At 39.0% G+C, this 22966-nt stretch overlaps 1 protein-coding gene across 4 annotated transcripts in view; it reads left to right on the top strand.

The window, feature by feature from the left end:
- Window positions 1-22966, top strand: part of Spire1 (spire type actin nucleation factor 1) — a 160826-nt gene that overhangs the window by 43001 nt on the left and 94859 nt on the right. The window lies entirely within an intron of this gene.

Raw genomic sequence — 22966 nt, 5'->3', positions numbered from 1 at the left:
GTCAACTGTGAGAGAAAGTAAAAACAGGGCTGAGAGAGAAAGCAACTCGAAAGAAAAGTATGTAAATGTAAGGGAAAGTTAGAGCATTCTGGAAAGGTAAGCAACTTCTTTTAAAGCCTTTCTGTGAATGTTGTAGAATAAGCAAAATCTTTTTGCAAGGAACAGGACCTTGTGATTGTCACAAGTTACTCAAGCCTCTAGAAACCAGGAAATGTAGTGTTGGGTAATGAGTCACAATTAAACAAGCACAGTAATGAAGGCATCTGCTGGGAGTGTGGCTCAAGTGATAAAGTGCCTGCCTAGCAAGCATGAGGTCCTGAGTTCAAACCCCAGAACCACCAAAAACAAACAAACTGTAATGAAGCCATCAGATTCAGTATTGTTCCTATATCAGATGGCTTCCCAGATAGTTGAAATATTTTCTGAAATTTGTTTCCCTTGAGCTAATTAAGAAGCAACTTTCATATCTAGCAAAATTATTTCTTATTCTGTTGTTCAGCAGGTACGAGAGTAAGTCAGCTTTTTAATTATAGCATAGTGTTAGTATAGTTTAATTATAGTATAGTGTAGTGTATAGTATTGATAAAAGGGAATATTAGCATTGCTAGTTATAAAAATCAGGTGATTAAAGGGAAAAAATACTTTACTGGGTTTAGGCAGTTATAGAAACAACTAGGCTTGAGTAGCCCTGAGACCAGACCGCCAACTAGACAGACATTCTTCCTTTTCCTTTTTGTTTCTTTTTCCCTCTCCCTCTCTTTTCCCCCTCTCCTACTCTCTTTTTTCTTTCCTTCTTTCTACAAAGAAGATGTTCTAGCCATTGAATGTATATCAGTGAACAAAACTCTCAAAAACTTTTTTGCATAGAGTTTACATCCTAGTATTTGCTGATAATATACAAATCAATGTCTATAAATATGTATGGTATTAATTCTATAGAAGGCAAGAGATAGAGCATAACTGGACAGGGGTGGTGTGGATAAAGCAGAGAGGAACAGCCTTAATTTATTTTACAATTTTATTATAGAAGTGAAGGGGTCTCTCATTTGAGGTAACATTTGAGCACAGATCTAAATGACGTGAGAGAGTAAGCCAGGCAGAAGAAAAAGCAAGTACAAAGGCCCTGCAGTTGAGAGTGTGTATGTGACTCAAGAAGATCAGGGAGGTGGCATACACCTGTGATACTAGTACTCAGAGGTGAAGTAGGAGAATCAAGGTCTGAGGTCAGCCCTGGCAAAAGTGACTGGGTTTGTGGCTCAAGTGGTAGAGTGCTAGCCTAGCAAACACAAGGTGCTGAGTTCAATCCCCAGGACTTCCCAAAAAAAAAAAAAAGTCAAGGAGGCCAGTGTGGCTGGGGGAGGCAGTGGATGAGGTTTGACAAAGAGCGGTGAGTTGTGTCATGGTGGCCCTCGCTGGCCACAGTAAGGGCTCACTTGAGTGAATTTGGAAACTTCTGCAGAGGATTGTTTATTATAGTGGTTAGTACTACTCTAACTCTAATCACGTTTCTGAGTTTTTCTCTTACCGCTAGTTAGTTTGCATATTAATTTTGTCCTCCACTAGCATTTGGTAGTAAACAAGTAAGGTGATAAATTTTCTTTTTCTTAGATTATAGAATAACAAAATTTGCCATCTTACTCATTTTAAGTGCATGGTTCAGTAATGTTTTTTATTTTCATGTTGTTGTGAAACAACTCCAAAACTTGTTCATTTTATAAAACTGAAACTCTCTACCATACTCCTGGCCCACTGTTGGCACCGGCAACAACCATTCTACCTTCTGCCTCTATGATTTGGACTCCTAGGTAGTGCATAGAAAGGGCATCATATAGCATTTGTCATTTGAGACTGGTTTACATCACATAGCATAATGGTCCTAAGGCTCATGCATGTGTAGCATGTGTCAGAACTTCCTTCCTTTTTAAGGCTAAGCCTATTATTGCATTTTGTGTGTATACCATGTTTTGTTTACCCATTCATCCTTCGATGGACAACTTCATAGCCATTGTGAATACTGCTGCTATGAACTTGGGTGTGCAACCACTAGGGGGTTTTAAGCAGACTGACATGATCTGACCTGATTTATGCTCAAAAAAAGTTCACTCTTGCTCTTCCCTTCTCTCACTGATACGTAAGCAGAGAGTTGTGTTTGCTTCTGCTGTGTTTCTAATGTTTATAACTAGTTCCTGGCACATCCACTGGGCATGCATATATTTAAAGAAATAGGTGATAGAACTACACACCTAGTGTGGCAAACTCTGGGGTCATCATGTGATTTACATTGTGTCAACTCACACATAGATCAGAACAGAGGTCCTTTATTATTTTGGGATTACTGACCCCATTGAAACTCTGATGGAAAATATCAAAGTTCCTCAGAAAAATGAACACACAAATATACTAAGATGTTTACTTAGAGTTTCAAAGGCTTTTGTAACTCCTGACATCTTCAGAAAGACTTCATACAGTACTAAGGTATTGACTGTTACACTTTATCTTCTGTGGATGGTGTGGGATGCTTATCCTGTAGTCATATTGGAGATACAGATACTGTCACTGAGCAGGCACTGTTGCTTATTGCAAATTGTAATCTGCACAGTGCTTAACAGTTTTGTCAGCCTCATTTCACAGCAAGGACAACTTGCACAGTGGATTATGTTCTGAGTCTCCTATGCCCAGGTTCCTAACTCCTGGCTGCCGCTGGATACAGAAACTAGGAGACCATGCTTATATCCTTTTACTTCAGCATTTTCCTTCTGCTTCTGATCCACAGAGAAAATGGTCTTCTTTTGAGTGTGGGTGTATCTCCAACATACTTACAAACTTTTACCTTCACTTGTTTGGGTTGTGTTTATCATGGAATGACAATTTTAAAGGGTGAACTCAAACCTTTAAGGTGACTGAGAAGTCCCCCTTTGTTGGCTACTCATTACATCAGTGCATGAATTGGTAGCATGGGGTCAGTGGTTTGTAAATTACCAGGTAGAGGAGTAAAAATAAAATAATAATATGAAGCATTTGGGATTGTTGCTTGGAGAAAAAGAAAAGAAAAAAGGAACAGGCAGAATAAAACTAAAAGTCTGATCTGTTTTTTTTAAACTCCTTCAGAGTTGACAGTTTCTCCTGTCAGAGAAAGGAAGGAATTTATATCTCATCTCTGGAGGTACTGTGTCAGGATGCTTTCAACTGCAAGCAACCAAAAGGTAGCTCAGCCTTTCAAGTCTATCCATTTATCTGTGTGTGTCTGTGTTTATTTGTACAGACATTATGTACACATACATATGTTGTAGAAGGAGCCTGTGTCAATGAGTACAGCGAGGCACCCAGATTTTGGTTTCTAAATAGCCTCATCAGACTGGCAGAGTGGCTCAAGTGGTAGAGTGCCTGCCTAGCAAGCATGAGGCCCTGAGTCCAAACCCCAGTACCAGTCCCCCTGCCCCCCAAAAAATCTCTAAATAACCTCCTCCACTAACAGTAACCAGGGCTTATTAGAGAAGTGGCTGGTTCCAGGGCTGCAGAGAAGGACTGATGAGAAGTACAGACCATCTTGTGCCAGAACCAGGGAAGTGCTCAGAGCATCATGATGTGGTTCTGATACTGGCTGCAATGTGGATGAATTTCACAAACATGCTACAGAAACAATCCAGTCCATACATGTGAAATGTCCACAAAAGGCAGCTCCGTGGAGACAGTGTAAATGAGAGATCTCCTGCAGTTGGGAGTTGGTGGGAATGGCTCCAAATGCTCATGAAGTTTCTTTTTGGAGTGATAAAAAACTTAAAATTCTGAAAGTCTGGTGATGGTTACTAAAAATTACTGAATTGTATACTTCCAATAAGTGATTTTTAGGGCAAGTAAATTTTACCTCAGTGAAGCAGTTTTGAAAAGTTAGTGACTATGCCAAGGACTCAGGAGTCAGCCAGAAGACCCTTCCACTGGCCAAATCTGGGAATACTTGAGTCTCACAGCAAACAATGATAATGGATTAAATTTGTTACTGAATAAAATAATCTGTGATCCTATTTGATGCAAATAAGTGAGAGAGAAGGGACAGTTCTTTCTTAGAGTAGAATGGAGTGAGCTGTAGAATGTCACAATATTCCAACCATTACTATAAGGGCATAGGCAAGAATCACCAGTAATTATTAGAACTAGTCAATGAAAGTTTGAGAACCATTATATTGACAGTTTCAAAGGAGTGACCCAGAAATTACCTATTAGTTTCTAAGGAAAAAACAGTACACTGGTGTAATCTGGCAGGACCACCTAATCTGACTGAATTAGTCTAATGGAAACAACAGTTTTACCATGAACTTAGAAGCTAAAGACAACCTCATATTTGTTATCTTGCAGCTTCTGTGAGTCAGGAGTCTGAGCCTGGCTTAGCTGGGTCCTCTGCTCAGGGTCTCCTAAGGCTGCAGTCCACGTGTCAGCTGGGCTAGGTCATCTGGAGGTTCAGCTGGCAAAGGAACCAGGTCGTTCAGTTCTATGGCTGCAGGACTGACAGCTTCATTGTTTTGCTGATGGTTAGCTGGAAGATGTCCTGAGCTGCTGCTATAAGCTATCTACAATTCTTGCATGAGGGGTTCCCCAATACAGCCAGCCACCTGTTTCCTCACTGCCAGCCAACTAAGAGGCAACTCCAGAACCATGTAACATAACCATGAACTGGAATCACAAACATCCATTGGCATTGCTGTCTTCTGTTGGCTAGAGACACATCACAAGTCCTGCCCACATGAACATCAGGACATGGGGGCCTCTGGGCCACCGTAGTCTGTCCACCTCAGCCATCAGAGTTTACAAACCACACCATGTGCCTCTTGACATACTGGCAGGGCATAGTGCCACTCCTCAGGTGTTCCTGCCAACTGTGCATAACCAAGAAACATGAGACAAACCAAATACCCGAGGAACCAAATGCCTGGCCTGCCCTTTTCAAAAGTGTTGTCATGAAAGACAAAGTTGAGGAACTGTTTTAGATTAAAGGAGACTAAAAGGACATGATGACAAATGCAGTGGGTGATGCTGGCTTAGGAAAAAGTAGTACAGAGAACACTTCTTTGGGGGAAGATAGTTGTTGAAGTAGATTATGCATTAAATTATACTGATGGTAGATTTCCCGATTCGAGTAATTATATTGTGACCGTCAAAGGTATATTCTTATTTTTAGGAAATAAACACTACAGTATTTGGATAAGAGGTGGGCATGATGTGTGCAGCTTGCTCTCAAAGGGTTCCAAAAGGGGTGTGTGTGTGTGTGTGTGTGTGTGTGTGTGTGAGAGAGAGAGACACAGAGAGAGACAAAGATGAGATGAGGGAAAATGTTAACTGTTCTTAGGACTACTTTTGAGATTTCTGTAAGTTTAAAGTTACATTAAAATAAAAAGTTCTAAACCTTAAACTGGCTCATATGTCAAGGAAGTATAATGGACTTAGAAGCTAGAAGTCCAGAGGAGCAGACTTCAGGGTTAATAGCTCAGCATTCGTAGTGAATACCAGGTTCTCCTGCCTCCTGCCCTGTAGTCCACAGTGAGCTCTGTCCCAAAGCCCCTCCCTGTGGAGCTTGTCAGTAAACAGTCAGGACTGCCTGCTTCACATTGAGCCAGTAAGTATTGTCATTTAAGTGGGATTAATTTTTTAAAAATATATCATTATTTATCTTTTTGCTCTATATGAGAAATGAACTCAGGGCCTCACACTTGCTAAACAGGTGCTCTACCACTTGAGCCATTCTACCAGTCATGAGCATTTCCCTGTTTTTATAATCTAAGACTTAAAGAAAAGTCTCAAGAATAGTTCAAAGAAGTCATTAAAACAAGCTTTGTGGATAACATGTGAACTTTTCCTGAATTGGTAGTTCACTTGACTAGATAAAGCTTCAGCATTTAAAAAAAAAAAAAAAACTTACTGTAAATGGTAGTTTTTGCTAGAGGTATGTTGGGAGAGTCACAGCTTGAAAGCAAATAGTGATAGAAGTCCCCCTTTTTTTCTCTATGGTCACTAAAATGTAATTAGAGCTTTATATGATCATAAAGATAATTTTTTTAAAAAATAAAGAACCAGGAGTTTGGGGGGTATTCTTGAAAGAATCATTGCTTCTGACATATTCGAAATGAATTTCAGATTTGAGGTGCCTAATTATCATTGTATATTTCTAAAGTTATTTTAAAAGCAACTGTATTTATTTAGGAAGCTGTAAATATACCAAGTAAATACAAGAAAAGTATGTTAGGGGCAAATGATACAGCTTTCCAGCATGCGTTTCAAAATTTTGAACCGCCAAAGGTTACATACCCTGCAGTTTGGTGTCCCAGGCTGGTGTGGGTAAAAATGTACAGTGTGTGGAAACTGCACTGGCCATGTGGATGCCCAGTTCAGCTGGCCATGCCCTCACTACCTCCTCTGCTTCCCGTGGTCCCCAGCGGACTGCCAGCGGGTGGGGTGAGCTGTGCATGGCTGGCCGCCCACACACCCAGCTATGGAGTCATGTGGGCATCTGCACCATGCATTCCACTCTTCAGTTCTTCCTCCAGCCTGCACATTTACTTATGCCTTGGGAAGGTGGAGCAGAGAAGCTCAGCAGCCATTTCAGGCACTTGGGCATTCTCCCTGCTTTCACAATACGCCTAGTGTAGGAGAAACAAGGCGCTGCACTGTTAGTGTATAATTCACAGCAAATTATTGCTCTGCAGAGTTCTCTTCTTGCCAAACATTTCTTGGAAGCAGATAGATTATTTGAGGGGACTGAGGTGAAGCCTTCATTTGGCAAACAGGCCGAGAGATCACAAGTTAAATACTCTCCCATTGGTTGTTGTCAGAATTAAAGCTGTTCTGGTTCCAGTCTGTCAGGTGAGTTTTCAGGGCCTGTGTACAGAGGTGATAGTAGCACCAATCACCTGCCCCTACCACAGCAGGCCCTGCTCTGTGGCATCCTGAGCCCAGGAGCCTCTGTAGTCTCCTTTAGGCCCAGAAAGGACACATAGCCAATGGATGGGCTCCTTGTCTACCACAAGGTTTTTAAGTAAGCTTGCATGCTAAATTGTGAGTGTGTGTGTGTGTGTGTGTGTGTGTGTGTGTGTGTAGTGGGGGAATGCAACATGAACAATGGATGGGGTGTTTAGGTTATGGAAAGGAGCAAAGGAGGGACAGGAAGGTTTTTGTCAAGAGATGTGATTGGCTAAAATGAAAGTAACTGGGCCATAGGGATTGATGTAGGCTTTTGAGTTTGTTCATTTTACATAAATATGTGGTATTGGGGTTTTAACTCAGAGCTTCGTTTTTACCACTTCACCCATGCCCCCAGCCTTAGGGGTTGCTCCTTCTTATGGTGGAGGAGGAGACATAGAAAGGGGTTAACAGGACCATGAGTAGCTACATACGAGTCTAGTATTAGAGTCTCAACTACAACTTCTTTTTAAAGAGTATATGGTAAATTGTTAGGAAGGTAATTACAAAAGTCTTATCTCCCAACTGTGAGTTATTTAAATGTCATTTTAAATATTAAGATTAACCAAGTATGAACAAAGCAGCTCTTTGTTTTTCTTTTTTTGAAACTGCAGTTTGAACTCATGCTTGCTAGGCAGAGGCTGTACCACTTGAGTCACTCCACCAGCCCTCAAAACAATATTTGTATAATTAGATCCAGTCATTGCAGTATATGGAATTTTATATGAGCTACAGATTTCTCTTAATGAAATTTTAGGTGAAAATCTATCATGAGTAATAATGCAAATTGCAATGACTTACGTAGTTTACTCTGTCAAAATACTTCTCTCCCTCTTTTAACTTTATAGGAAAAACACCTTTTCCTACACTTCTGTGTAATAAAGGCTTAAATACTCAAAGTGACCAGACATTTTGTGTCTCATTGTTCCTACTATGTTTAAATGAAAATTGGAAGTAGCATGGTAAAAGGGAAAAAATGTCTGTGAAATGAGAAAGGCTAAGTAACACGAAGATTAAAGCAACTGTTTCAAGAGTTGGTGAAGAGTTAGATGAAAGCAGAGAGAGAGAAATTGCTGTTCTATTTTATTTGACAAATGAGATAAGGGCAAATTCTAGCCCTCTTTCTTAGCCTTCATTCTGCTGTTCATTTTCGTTTTGTGTGGGCCTTCCTGCTCTGTAGCTCTTTAAAAGGGCCTTGCTTGAGACCTGATTGCACACCTGCCCTTAACAACCCAGAGTGCTGCAGAACAGGAGCAGACCATCTGATAGCTTGGTCTGGCCATTGTGTCCGTCCTACAATGGCTCCTTGTAAAGCAGGTCTGGTATATCAATACTGCATTGTAGGCCTAGTTTGTATCATTGGTGCAGTGTCTCTCCCAGCCCTCCTCCCCACTGTTCTGCTAGAAATAGGTCAAGGTGATGTGGGATGAATGTGACTCATGGGGTACACGACACTTACTCTAAAGATCAGCTTCTATAGTGCCAGTGGTCTCTGACCTGGGAGCACCACAGAACTTTGTGGTATCTCTGCTATAGTCACCTATGCATCTACTCTACTTGACTGAGCCCTTTTAGGACTGGGCTTCTTGTATTTTCAGTGCCTGATATAAAGCAGGCCTTTAAATATGAGCTGGGTAATTATTTTTAAAACACACACAACTTTGGATGCCTCCTGTTTGCCAGACCCTGTGGTGGACGAACCACATAAGTAGTTTGCTTCAATAGCACTTGGCCCATGAAAAGGACTCTCATCTACTTTGGATTTTTATCCTAAATTTTATAACAGGAGGCAAAGGTTAGAATAAAGATAAGCAAAAAGAAACAAACAACTCCAGTTCCTAACAATAAATAGGTGTTAGAATTTTGTGCTGTTACCTTTTTATTTCTTGTGGGTATGCTTGTCATAAGAATTATACCACATGTGAACAGTACTGGTTTATAGCGTAACTTTTTCTTCTACCTACCTCACAGCACTAATAGATGCTCAATAAATACTTGTTTCAATGAACATTTTATTTATCAAATATATTTCATCATCATTTTTATGGTTGCATGACATTCCATTGTATAGATATACTATAATTTACTTAACCAGTCCCTCCATAACTGTTTATTCATTTAACAGTCAGTTTGATCATGCACACCTCTATGGCTTCATCCTTTTATCCTTCCTGTTTGAAAATGTATGATAAACAGCATGCTGAAATGCAAAACTTTTGAGTAAGAACATGATGCTATTTGGATCACAGGTTTTCAGATTAGAAATGTGAAGTCTATGCAAATAGTCCAGGTCTGAAACCTTCTGAAATCTGAAACACTTCAAGCATTTTTTTTTTTTTTGTGGTGGTACTGGGTTTGAACTCAGGGCTTTGTACTTGCTAGGCAGGTCCTCTGCTACTTGAGCCACTCTGCCAGCCCTGGTTGCAAGCATTTCTGGTAAGGAATATTTAACCTGTAGCCCTCCATGGTTAAGATTTGAAAGCTTTATGTTCTTTTACTTCCAGACATTCACAGTACTGTTCTTTCTGTCCATAGCATACGTCCCATTTTGCTTAACTAATACACTTTTTTTAGTGCTTGGGTTTAATATTCCTTTTTCTAAAATGTTTTTCCATCTGGGTTAGTTGTCCTTCTTGTGTGCTTTGTAAGTAGCATTTTGTATTTCTAGGGAAACAGACTGGGTTTTTTTGTTGTTGTTTGTTTGTTTGTTTTTGGTGGTACTGGGGTTTGAGGTTAGGGTCTTGCACAAGACCCTTTGTGCTTTTGTTTTTTTAGATAGGGTCTTGTGCTTTTACCTGGCCAGGCCTCAGACCATTATCTTCCTACCTCTGCCACCTGTGTAGCTGGGATTATAAGGATGTACCCCCATACCCTGTTTGTTTTTGTTATTGTTGTAGATAAAGTCTTGCTGACTTTTTGCCTGGTTTGTCCTCCAGTCATGATACTCCTGTCCCTGCACTGGAGTAGCTGGAATGACGGGTGAGCATTTCCATGCCTGGTCCTAACTGCATGCTTTCTTAAAGTGCATCTCCCACTAGACTATGTAAGACCTACCAGTTACTATTTCCTATTTCCCAACTCAGTGCAGGGCTGGTATGTAGAGTATCTTACAAAACATTTTTTTTATGCCCTGCTAAGGAGGACCTTACACGTGCTAGTCAAGCGTTCTTTCACTGAGCTGCATCCCAGCCAGTAAAACTGATTTCAAAGAAATGATGTATGAGAACACTCCACCTTTTCCAGTGTGTGTTGTTGTGTGGTGGATTCTCACATCTCATCATTTTTTATTTATCAGAGGAGCATAAAAATAACCCTTACTTATAAAGTGCATTATAGTACATAAAGTGTTTTCAAAACCATTTCATATTAGCAAACTAATTTTTGGTAAATTTATTCTGCATTGTCAAATAAGGTGATCTGTTTAAATTCTTTAATATATTAATCTTTACTGATAATTAAGTGATAGTGTTAGTAATTCTCATGTCTTTGTAGTCTTAGATTTTTAGAGGATTTGATTTCTAAGCAAATTGCAGTTAATATATTATATTTTAAATTTGTATTTTAAGCCTACCTTAAGTAATTTTGTGTGTGTGTGTGTGTGTGTGGTACTGGAGGTTGAACTCAGGGCATTTTACTTGCTAAGTAAGTACTCTGCCACATGAGCCACTCTGCCGGCCTTTTTTATAGTTTTTGAGCTAGGTCTCTATGGCAGGGCCAACCTGAACCACAGTCCTCCTACTGGTGCACACTGCTTCATCCAGCCATTGGTTGAGATGGTGTCTCCTGGGCTGGCCTGATACCTCCATCCTCCCCAGTAACTAGGTAACCTAGGCTTGAGCCATCACACCTGGCCTAAGCATTAACTCTTAAAAGTTTTGTAACTATAGTTTAAGTTGATTTAGAATCATGGCATGAGGTTAATGGCCTTCCTTCCTTGCTTCCTTCCTTCCTTTCTCCCTCTCTCCCTGCCTCCCTCCCTCTCTCCTTTCTTTCCTTCCTTCTTTTTTTTGATAATTGGCTCTGATCAGGTAATAGGAAGAATAACACAAGGCGGGAATGGTAGTACATGTCTGTAATTCCAGCACTTGGGAAGGCACAAGCTGGAAGATCATGAGTTAGAGGCCAGCCTGGACCACATAGAGAGAACCTGTCTCAAAAAAAAAAAAAAAGTAACCTAGTGCAAATATTTCTGGTCAGCATTAGAAAATAAAAGCACTTGGTTAGAATGAGAAGCTAGTTGAAATTAATTTCCCACTACAGCTCTCTATGCAGATGGTCCCTGGCTTACAGTGATTCAGTTTATTCAATCTAGTAGTTTTTGACTTTCCATTAATTAGAAGCCAGACTTTGAATTTTGAGTTTCAACCTTTTCCTGGGCTAGCACTGTTATAATTCTTTCTTGTGATCAGTGGCAGCAAACCACAGCTTCCAGCCAGCCCCAAGGTCACAAGGTGAAACACCTGGTACTCTACAGCATGCTTAAATGCATTTTCCACTTAGGTCGGGTATGTTGCAATGTACCCCCCTCATTAGTTGAGGAACATCTGTGTTGTCATTAAGTGACATTAAGTTGCTTAATGAACATAGTCGTACTTGGGGGGTAAGAAGCATTTGTGGCAGAGTCAGCCTGAAAAACTTTTTAGATGCTTTGCCCTCTCCTGAAATCTGTACTTCTTGGCATTTCCAGTGGTAGTGAATGATGATCAGTTGTATCAAGATACATACCAGCTGGGAACCCTAAAATTTATTAATTCCTGAACCAGAAGAGCCAACAGTGGAAGGGACACTGGGCTTGGAATCTGCAGGCAAGTATTGTAATTCTCCACTCGCTAATTGTGTGAATTTTGGCAGGTCATTTAACCTGTCTTTACCTCCATCTTCCTTTCTGTAAAACAAAGGGATTGAATTAGATATCTGTGAACTCGGTTTTAGAAACCACTTTCTTTAGTTTTCCTGATGCTCAAACATGCAAAAAGAGTCTTGTTCTTGAAAGAAGATGTGAGTGAAAAATGTGATTGTGCCTTCCTCTAAAATGTGATTCTATTACATCTGTGTTATAAGTCACTAGTATATCACACACTGAAAAAGCACTTCAAGTGAATTATGGACAACTCTTTGTTATCTTAGAAAAAGGAAAATCCTGGTGAAATCTAGGACAGAGATCTTATCTGGTCTCATTGTTTTTTTGTCATCTCTGTGCTGATGACTTACAAATGGCTGTCCCCTGAACCACACTGCCAATGTATGGGTCCACTTAGATATCATCAGAGAGCACTTCTCAGACTCCCTATTTCTGAATGGAGTCCTGCTTTTCCCAAAGACTTACTGTTGATGTTTTCCGTATCTGATCAAGATAGACTTTGGAGTTACCTGTGATTCTTAATACAATGAAACTATTAGTAGCTGTTTGTGGCTGTACTGCTGAGATATAACAGGAAACTGCCTTCGTGTTACCAGCACCTACTGCTTTCTTCCACTGAAGTCTGCTTTTAGCCGAGAGCCATAGGCATTCATTTTCAGCCATGTCATGTTTTACTCCTGCACACCTTCAGGAGCCCCCATCTCCCTTCTCATAAAAGTATAAGTCCTTATAGTGGTGGCCAGGCTCCTATTGATGAGGTACCTTGTGCCTTGTTTCATGCTGTTCTCCTGTTTACTTTTCTTTTTTTTTTGGTTTGAATTCAAAGCCTACACCTCGAGCCACTCCACCAGACCTTTTTTGTGATGGGTTTTTTTTGAGATAGGGCCTCACGAACTATGTGCTCAGACTGGCTTCGAGCCAGGAGCCTCCTGATCTCTCCCTCCTGAGTAGCTAGGATTATAGGCATGAGCCATCAGTGGCCAGCATCCTGTTCACTTTTCTTGACATGGTTACCTTGCTATTTGACAGACTATTCCAGGCACTGGCTGTTCCTTCTGCCTGGATCTCATTCCCCAGATAGTCACATACCTACCCATCTCCCTCCAGTCTGTTCCTGTATAACCACCTCATATGAAGTCTACACTGCCTGTCCTATTTAAAATCATACACTGTTCCTCTGAACCACCCTGACACTTCACATGTTGTTTTCTTCTACAACACTTAGTGTCAGAAGATGTACTGTAATTTACTTTTAATCTTGTTAATCTTTCTCCCTCTTCTAAAATGTAAGCTTTAGAGGGCAGGGATTTTTGTTCTTGGGTTCACTGTTGTGTCACTGGCTCTGCAATACTGAGCAAATAACTTAATCTTTGGAGTCTTTTCTCATCTGTAAAAATAAAGATAAAAGGCAATAAAAATGGTTATATATTATTTGTAACATCACTGTGGCTAAGTATCCCCCAGTGAGTTTATATGAAGGCTGAAGAAATCATGACAGTTGCACAACCCATGTCACAAGCTCCATACAGAAACATGCATGTAGGAAGTCCCTGACTCAAGAAAGGTGTCCTACCAGGTCTTGCTGGCCTAGGAGCCTGTGACACCCTATCCCTCTAATTGAGAATGACTTCCTTGGGAGTCTCCTATAGGTCCTCACCCTTTGTCTTCCCACACTGTTGCTTTCCATTCCCGTTCTGAGGCTGCCACCAGGCTGATGCTGCCTTCCTCCCTGCTCTTGACCAGAGGGCTAGACAGTGGGCATGGGGCTCAGACACTTTTACACTATACTTTCAACTTAAATAGTCCATGGTGGCCTAATATTGGAACATTTTATGAATATTTATTGGAAGAATTAATTTCTATCTTACAGACTTCATTGAAAGGAAACCTTGGAATATAATCCACTTGGCAGTTAGATGTCTATAAAATAACTTCAATTACTGTATAGGAAAAATATTGGTGAAAGAAGCAAGATTAAAATGTCCTCATGTCTCAACAAGTGCTGAAAATGTATTTATTGTATATAAACTTTTAAAAATTTCAAACCTCTGATCTTTAGCAATATGTTTGCTTTATGAAGATAAATTATATGTGAATAGAGAATGGGAAAGTATTTTGATGACCTGATTATCACTGTTGAATTAAACTACCCTCTATGTAGCAAAAGGTAATTTAATAACATCATGTCCCTGCTTTCCTGCTGTGGTACAGGAAGCCATGGTTAAGGAACTGGCTATCACTGGACTAGAACTAGAAGCTGGCAGTTGGTGTCAGTGTTTGCCTGACCCTGTCTTCTCAGGCTGGGCTTTCTTGTTTGTTTTTCAGCTTGGCACAGAGTTTTGGTTTTGTTTTGTTTTGTTTTTTCCAGAAATGATGAGCTACAAGCCACTGAGAACAGGCTAGTTTTACCTAAGTATTCTGGAGATTTCTGTTCCCTCTCTGTCCTGTTGACGTTTGTGCATGTTTGAAGAAAGGTCACAGAAAGAGGATAGCTGCTTTCTCTGCAGGAGCCCAGCGGGGCAGACTACCTGCATACTGCCTGCCAAGGACTTGCATGGTGTGGTTCAAGGTCAAGGGTGTTCCTTCCTCTTTCACTTGCCATTCAGGTCTTGACTCTGGTGCCTTTGGTTTCATGTGGACAGAGGCATACAGCTGTCAAGTGTTTACAGGCTCTGCAGGCAGACCTTGGAGTTCTGGCTCCTTGGTTTACCTAGTCCCTAATATCTTACTTAATCTTAATTTCTTTATCTCTAAAATTGGAGAGGGGGTATGTTATTGTGCATAATACTTACTTAACAATAATAGTATCAGAATTAAGATAAAGCATGAAAATACTTAGTACAGAAACTCATAGAAATTCAGTAGATGTCAATTGTTATGAAAATCTACCTTATGCTGTATTTCATTCATTTACTCTGTTTATATATACATAGATTTATTCATATCTATAAATACCATATGATAATGTGCCCCCAGCACAACAATAAAAAAAAAAAAGAAAAGAAATACCATATAAATAATTGCCTGTGGTCTGTGTGGTCTGTGTTAGGTGCTGAGAACACAGGAGTGACTAAAACAGATGTGGTCCTGACCACAGGGAGTCTAGTGGGAAAGACATTATCTTGAAATCTGGCAGTTATTAGAAGAAAACTGATTGAAAAATTGGAAAAGAAATTTAAGTGGAAACAGATATAAAGTTTTAAATTGAAAACTTAATAAAAAATGTTTTTAAAAAAACTGTGTCGTTTTCCTGATCTTTGAATGGAGGTGTTTAATAGAAGCTGACAGATTTGCCTGAAGGACAATTAGGTCAGCCCTAGAGATAGAAGAAAGGGAGTAGAAAGAAATAAGGTCTGTGCAGGAGACTGGAGCAAGTCCGTGGAGGATTTTTTGTTGTTGTTTTTGTTGTTTTTTTCCTCTTTTTAAAAGGGAAATGAGAACAGTTGTGAACTGGAAAGTGAAGTCAGTAATTTTCCAGTACAGAAGCCATAACCTCTAGTGATAGAATCAGAGTTTCATAGCTGGTTTTGGAAGGAACAGGATTTCTCTTAAAAAGTATAAGCCTCTACCATTCAATAGTGATGGTAGTCATATTTTAGTGTCCTGTTTGTTTTAATATCAGTAAATAATGTGTGAAAGTATACTTAATCGTAAGTACATTTATATATATATTAAGTATAAGTACATTTACATATTAACTGTAAGTACTTTAATATATTAACTGTAAGTACATTTTTATATTGTAAGAAGATTGACTATAATGAACAGATTGTTTCACCTGAAATAATCTGAATACAAATTTTTTGCCTTGTCTACTTTTCTCTCCATTAAAATCAGGCAATCTTAAAAATAACTTAAGTATCCATCAATTGATAAATGGATGAATGAAATGTGGTATATCCAGAGAATAGGATGTTATTTGGCAATAAAAAGATAAGAAGTACCAATATATGGTACTTACATGAATGGAACATGTAATGAAACATGCCAAGTGAGAGTAGCCCTTCATAAAGGACTGCATGTTACATGATTCCATTTATAGGAGATGTCCAGAATTGTTATTATATAGACACCGAAAATAGATTCATCATTGCCTAGGGCTGTGAAGGGAGGGAAGTTGGAAAAAAATGAGGGGTGACTGCTAAAGGATACAGGAGGTTTTTGGGGTGAAGGCCTAAAATTAATTGCATACCTGCGAGTGTAGTAAAATCATTGAATTGTGCCTGTAGTGTGAATTGTATGGTATGTGATTATATTGAAAGCTATTCATTTTTAATAGCAGTTGGAAAGAATTCTTAACTTCAGAAAGTGTGAGGGGTAGAATATGTCATTTGCATTGAGCTGGATCCTCCGTAATACCAAAATCAGTAATCTGCAGTGCCATTGGTTAGAGAGCATTGCTCAAATGTGGAATGCACACGGGTCACCTGAGGGGCTGTGCAGTCCAGTCCCAGGTTTCTCCTATGGGTCTCCTCAGGAAGCCCAGGAGGACCTAGGGACTCTGGCTTCCTCACCAGTCAGCTGTTCTCAGTCAACAAATGAGAAGCACTCTGATACAGGTTCTCATCACATGCTCTTCTGGATGTCTTATCAGTACTGTTATATATGTAGTGATTAGTTACTTAAAGTTTGGAATGGCAATAAAAGCACTGTTCCTTCACTTTACTACAGATCTGGCGGCTGAATCTAAAGAGGTGAGGTTCATCCTTGAGAGTGGCAAAGCTCCACAAGGAGAATCCAGATTTAGGTCTGCTGTGCCCAGTTCTCTTTCAATCTCGTCATGCATCTGGCTGATTGGATTTTTTGTATATGATTACTCAACCACCACAGGCTTAGTTATTGCATACTTTTTATTGATTTTACCTGTTCATTGACTGTGTGACTTGGAGCAAATTGCTTAACCTCTCTGTGCTTTAATTTCTTAATCAGAAAGAAGTAGGGTAAGTATTACATCTACTTGGTAGAATTATTGTGAGGGTTTGCATATCATACACGTGAAGCGCAGTCACTGACACATGGTAGTAAGTGCTCAGTAAAGGTTAGCTCTTATTTCTAATAATAGACTTTCAGATAATACTGCCTTAAGGACCCTGAGTCATGAAATATTTTTAAATGGGTATTTAAATAAAATACACATTTTCTGCACATAACCTATATTGCAACTTTCCTGCTGGGGCTCGGGAGCAAGCCTAGAGCAGAGGATGCCAAAGTTGTTCAGTGGTGGAACTCCATGCCTGTTTCAGAACACATGGGGATTATTTATTAGACTAGAGGGGTGTTGCCAGTTTAGAATCACTTCATCAGATCTATGTAATATAAATTCAGAGTAAGCATATACATCCACACAACAGCTTATAGAGTTAGCTAATAAATAAATCAGCTCCTCATAAATAAATATTATTTTTCAGTTTGCATATTGTTAGCTTACTTTTGTCATCTGCCAGTAAAAGAATGGCAGATGCTACGACTGAGAGAATTGTTTGTAAAGAATTGACTTCAGTAATTTATTTCTATTGAAAGTTACTATTTCTGGGTCTCCCTGGCCGTGTGCTTTATTTCAGCCTATGGAGTACCCAGGTCCTCTGGCAGCCTGGTTTGAGAGCCATTGGTTTATGGCAAAGGAATGAATGCAGAGATGGCCAAGCCAAATTACCTGTGAAGATAGCAGATTACTGAATAGTGAGCTAATAGCTACAGTGGCCTTACCATTATAGAGTTATAGTGGCAAAATAACATGAGACATGAAAAATTATTTTTGCACTTTTATAATTCAAAATTTATGAAAAAATACAGCAACTCACATAATACAGAAGCAAAGTGTTTGTCTGGCTCTTCTAGTCTAACTTGCTAAATGTAACTATTAAAAAATATGTATTCTTCTAGAAAATTTAGAGATATGTATGCATATCATACATACTAATTTATTTTTAATGTTTTGGCAGTACTGGGGTTTGAACTCAGGGCTTTGCACTTGGCAGGCACTCACTTTTTTTTAATACAAATATTTTTATGCATGTCTTGCTTACTGTTTTCATCTTGCCTTTTTTAATCCTGATACACTGATCTACCTTCATTGCATATAACAGTATGCTAACATTTTTTCAGAACTGTTCTAAGCTCTTTATGCATGTTATTACATTATTTCATCTTCACAAGAGTCTTAGAAACGACATACGGTTATTATCCCCATTCTGAAGAGGAGTCTGTAGGCACAGAAGGGTGTGTGATAATTCTCCAAGGACTGTGCAACATGTGATTACTGGAGCCAAAACGTGCACCCAGCAGCTGGCTTCAGGGATGCCTTGCTAACCACAGGATACTGATTTTTCCTTATGGACATTGATTACATTACTTTCATTTTCCAGTTTTTCGCTATATTTTTCTGTAAATATGTTAAAATTTCTAACTTTTCTTTTAATTTTTGTGGAAAGAATGACTAGTTTTCAGCAAAGGAAAGAATAATTCGAATATTTAACTGTGACATATTCTAAATTGCTGCCACTGATGAATACTTTCTACATGGTGAGATCCTAGCTGTCCTTTTTCTCTACTTTTCCTCTCTTGATGCTTCTTAGTTTTTTGGTTCCTCTAGCTTTAGCTCTTAAATAAAAAACAATGCTTGTTCTTTTGGGGTATAAAATATTCTGATATTCCATATAAGAACATGTGAGTGTGTATACGTGCTTTCCATTTGGCTTGTTCATCATATTCAGACATTCTTCATCCTAACTTTTTTGTCTGGTTATGGGGGAAGATGCTTCAGGTTTTTTCTCTTGATGGCACTTCTTCCTCCTCCTTCATCATCATCACAAGTTCTCACTATGTGACTTAGGCTGGCCTCAAACTCTCAGTCCTCCTGCTTCATCTTCCCAAGTGCTGAGATTATAGGCATGTGTCACCACACCCAGGTGGATTTATCATTTTTACCTTGTAATTTTGATAGCTTCCCTTTAGCTAAAAAAGTTTTAGTCTGCTTCAAGGCTATATTGTTTGGTGCTTGCAAGTTTATAATCATTATTATTTGTTTTTGCTTTTTTTGAGAACGAGTCTTACTATGGCAGCCCAGGCTGTCCTCAAACTTGTGCTTCAGCCTCTTGAGTGCTGGGATTACAGGCATGTACCACTATTCACACCTAGTTTGTAGTCATTATTTTTTGAAATACTCCTTTTTTGCCTCTCTAGATACTGTTTTCCTTAAATACCATTTTTCTTAAATCCATTTTTCCTTTTGGTATTAACGATGTTACCCAGGCTTTCTTCTGATCTCTACTTTCCTGACATGGTATTTCCATCCTTTTCAATCATTCCATGATTTGCTTTGAGGGTATTTGTAGTGAACAGTGTGTTGCTAGAGTCTTCCTTTTTAAAATCTCATCTGAGACTCTGCTATTAATATGCATATTTCACCTCTTTACATTTATTATGATTTCTGACATATTTGGTGAATTTCTGTCATCTTACTTTCTACTGTTTGTCATGTTTTGTCTTAGATCCCCCTCCCTTTTTTTTTTGCCTTCTTGGAAAATCACAGTTGGCAATAACAAATGTGCATTCCTGTGTGGAAGCAGTCAACTGACATAGCAAAGCTGGCATTTATCTGTAGGAGCGGCTGTCTTTGGTTCACTATAGCCCCCAGCTGTGCTGTAGCTCACCCAGGGCCCAGATCAAAAATTCCCTCAGAGAATCTGATTTCTGATAGATTTGGAATAATCTGAACTGATGTTTTATGGACTTTTCTACCTTGAGACACACTTGCAACTCTTTTGCTCTAAGTTAAAAATTAAGAAGCAAAACATTGATCACTGGGTAATCTACCTAGCATAGGGCTATGCTAGTGTCTCTAGAACAAAGAAATATGCCATAATTTTACCTCTTTCTTTTTCTTAAATTTGAAGATAACTTGGTATCACCGTTTGGGTAGCACCAAAGCAACAATGTTAAATCCCCCACCCACCCAATAATTCTTTAAAAATTCCTACATCATTTTCATGAGCTCTGTATAACACAGGTTTTGCTGAATAAGCCTTTGCCGTTTCATCATGAGGGTTGGATTAGAGACCTTAGGCTTTCCCCATCTCCTAAGAGCCTCATTCTCTTACTTGACATTTCTCATGGCTTATAGTTCTTGAGATCAACTGGCATACAAAAGTCTTGAGTTTATTTTGATCTCCTGTGCTGCGTGCTTGATGTCTTATTTGAGTTGAGTCATCTGTGCAGTTAGGAAATTCATTTGCCTTAAGGAGCAAACTTCATGGGAATTTGGACCTTTTAGAGTTGCAGGCAGTTGTTAACAAAACCTATGGTTGAAAAAGTAGTTCATCAAGTTCCTGTCGTCTGTCCTGAAACTAAGCATTTAGAACTTCAGGTAGTCTCTCATAGTGAACGTTATTTCAATAAATTTATTTAGGGAAAAAAGTGGGAGTGGTGTTTTCCCATTTACTTGGGTTAAAGTAAAAATAGTGTGCCTTTTTACTTTTTAAATTTTCATATTTTAATCATGGTTATTTTACTAATCTTATAGTGTCATGGTTTTCAAAATGGAAACATTAATTAATGGTTACAAATCAAATGCTTTAAGCAACTTAGATGAAAGTCACTTCAGTTCAAAGTATAGTAATAATATTTTAAATAAGTATTTTGAGAACTTTCTGTGGATATGACTAACCTAGGATCTTAACTTAAATGCAGTGATTACTTTGTAGAATTTTGATGAGATGGGTCATGTTTTCTCTCCCTTCTTTTCCTGGTCTCACCTGTGGAATTCTTGCCCTGGAAACTTGGTGAAGTACTTTCTGACTTTAGTAGTTCAGTGGGCGTTTATAGAGTACCTGGGTGTACAGGGCATTGTGCTGGGTACAGGAAATAAGGAAGAAGGTTTTCTTTTCAGAAAATACCACTTTCCTTGATTTGCCTTCTCCAGGTCCACTCTGGTAAAAATTATGTCATTTTACATTTATGTAGGACTTTCTCATAAACCATATCAGCCAGTGCTTACAATGAGGTGTGGCCCCTTTGTTGTATAATAATACCTAACTGCGACTGAAGTTTTAAAGTGGCTTATAGGCACTACCTATCTTTATTACCCCTCTGATCCAGACTATGAAATGTGCCCCAAACTCTAGGCTTTGGTCTTCCTGGTAACTGCTGTTCTTTCTCCTATCTGTCACCTGTCCATACTCATCCAGAAAACATTGCTTTCCTTGTCTAGATCTATACTGTTCAGTATGGTAGCCACTTCCCACATGCACCTTTTAAACTTAAAATTAGATAAAATTAACATTGAATTTCTTAGACATCCTGGTGGCTATATTTCATGTGTTTAAAAGCCGCTTGTGCCTAGTGGACACATCATTTGGTAGTAAATACAGAGATTTTCACCCTAGAAAGTTCTGTTAGTCAGTGCTACATCTTAGAATATCATGCTATCCATTTTTATCTACATTTATTCATTCAAATAAGCTCTGCCTATCTGTACTTTAAGCCACAGTTTTAGACATACCATCCTATGTTTCTTAGCCATTTGCAATTTCTTATCTTAGTATTCCTTTTGCAGTATTTTTTAAAATGTTTTTTCTTACCATGGTACTTAGATTTCAGTTCTTGCTGTGTGAAATTCCATATCATTCTAAATCCCTAAAATTCCTCCTAGTCCCCACCCCTGCCATATGTAGTTGTTGTTGAGGACAGAGATTTGCATATAATATTAATTAATATGGATTTTATATCTTTATTAAGATGTAATTTACATAGCATGCAATTTGCTCATTTAAAGAGTACAATTCAGTGGTTTTCAGTCTAATTTGCAGAGTAATCCAAACATTACCACAGCAAATTTTGAACATTTTCTTCATCCCTCAAAGGATTCTTGTACTCATTGGCAGTTATTGCTCACTTTCCCCCAGTACTCCAGGCTTTAGGCAACCTATAGATTTGCCAATTCTAGACATTGCATATAAATAGAATCATGTAATATATGGTCTTTTGTGAGTGGCTTCTTTTACTTTAACTCTTTTCAGGGTTTATGTGTCAGTACTTCATTCCTCAATAATACTTCCTTTTATGTATACACCACATTTTGCTTGTTTACTCATCAGTTGATAGATTCTGGCCATTTCTATATTTTATAATCTAGTTCTTAATAAAATTAGTTATATAAAGAGCTCAGGAGGGCTGGGGATATAGTTCAGTGGTAGAGTGCTTGCTTTGTATGCATGAGACCCCTGGGTTTGATCCCCAGCATTGCAGAAAAAGTAAAAAGAAAGAGCTCAGGAATTAATCTCGATGTAAGGAAAAATAAACATGCTTAATTTTTATTGAAACTTTATTGGAGAAATGAAGGCTTGATTTCTTTTTTAGACCTTCACTCTGTAGGTAATGTAAATGAAATAAATCAAGTTTATGCTTTTGGAAGATAGACATCCGTAGGATTTATTTAACAGTGAAAGTCATGATGCCTGGGATGCCTTGGTTTTTTTAAGCTTAGTACCACAAGTAGCATTATTGAATGCGTCTTTGGTCACCAGTGTTTACTTGGCAACTGGCATGTCCACAGCAGCATGGCTGCTCAAGGCTTAGTGCCAGGTATTCCCAACTGAAATGCGTCTGCAGGTGAACTAGAAATTAAGTTGCATCGCGGTCCCCACGCTCATCTGTGATAGAGTGCCTTGACTATGGCACCTGTGGGAGGCACCCTGGACCCCCATGTAGTCTTGGGTAGGAAGGGCTTGTGAGCACATACTTACACACAGGAATGACTGCCAGTTTCTCTCCTACTGAAGAAGGCATTTCTACCTGACCAAGAGATGTTGGGAAATTCTTTAGAGTACTTTTCTAAAAGCATGAAGTATTTTAGCAGGAGAGGGACATGGTAAAATTTGGATCTTTACAGAGACCACATTCCTGGGTGGTTAGGAAAGTCCTTCAAACCTCTTCTCTTTCTTCAGCCCTGCAACACCTTCCCTCCATCCTTATTTTTGGTTGTAACTGCTTTTTCACTAAATAAAATAGCAGCAACTTGAGACAAACTTTCTTCTCCCACCCCACCCCCAGTCCCCTGTCTGCATCTGTACATTAGCCTCCTCAAGGACGTATTTCAGAAATATACTCTGTACCACTGTCTCTCTGTCCTCTCCTCATGAGTTCACCAAGACCTGCTCA

Source organism: Castor canadensis, chromosome 4 (genome assembly GCF_047511655.1).
Source record: "Castor canadensis chromosome 4, mCasCan1.hap1v2, whole genome shotgun sequence".
NCBI lineage: Eukaryota > Metazoa > Chordata > Mammalia > Rodentia > Castoridae > Castor > Castor canadensis.
Note: the sequence above shows the minus strand (reverse complement) of the source record. Positions and strands in the feature narration are given on the sequence as shown.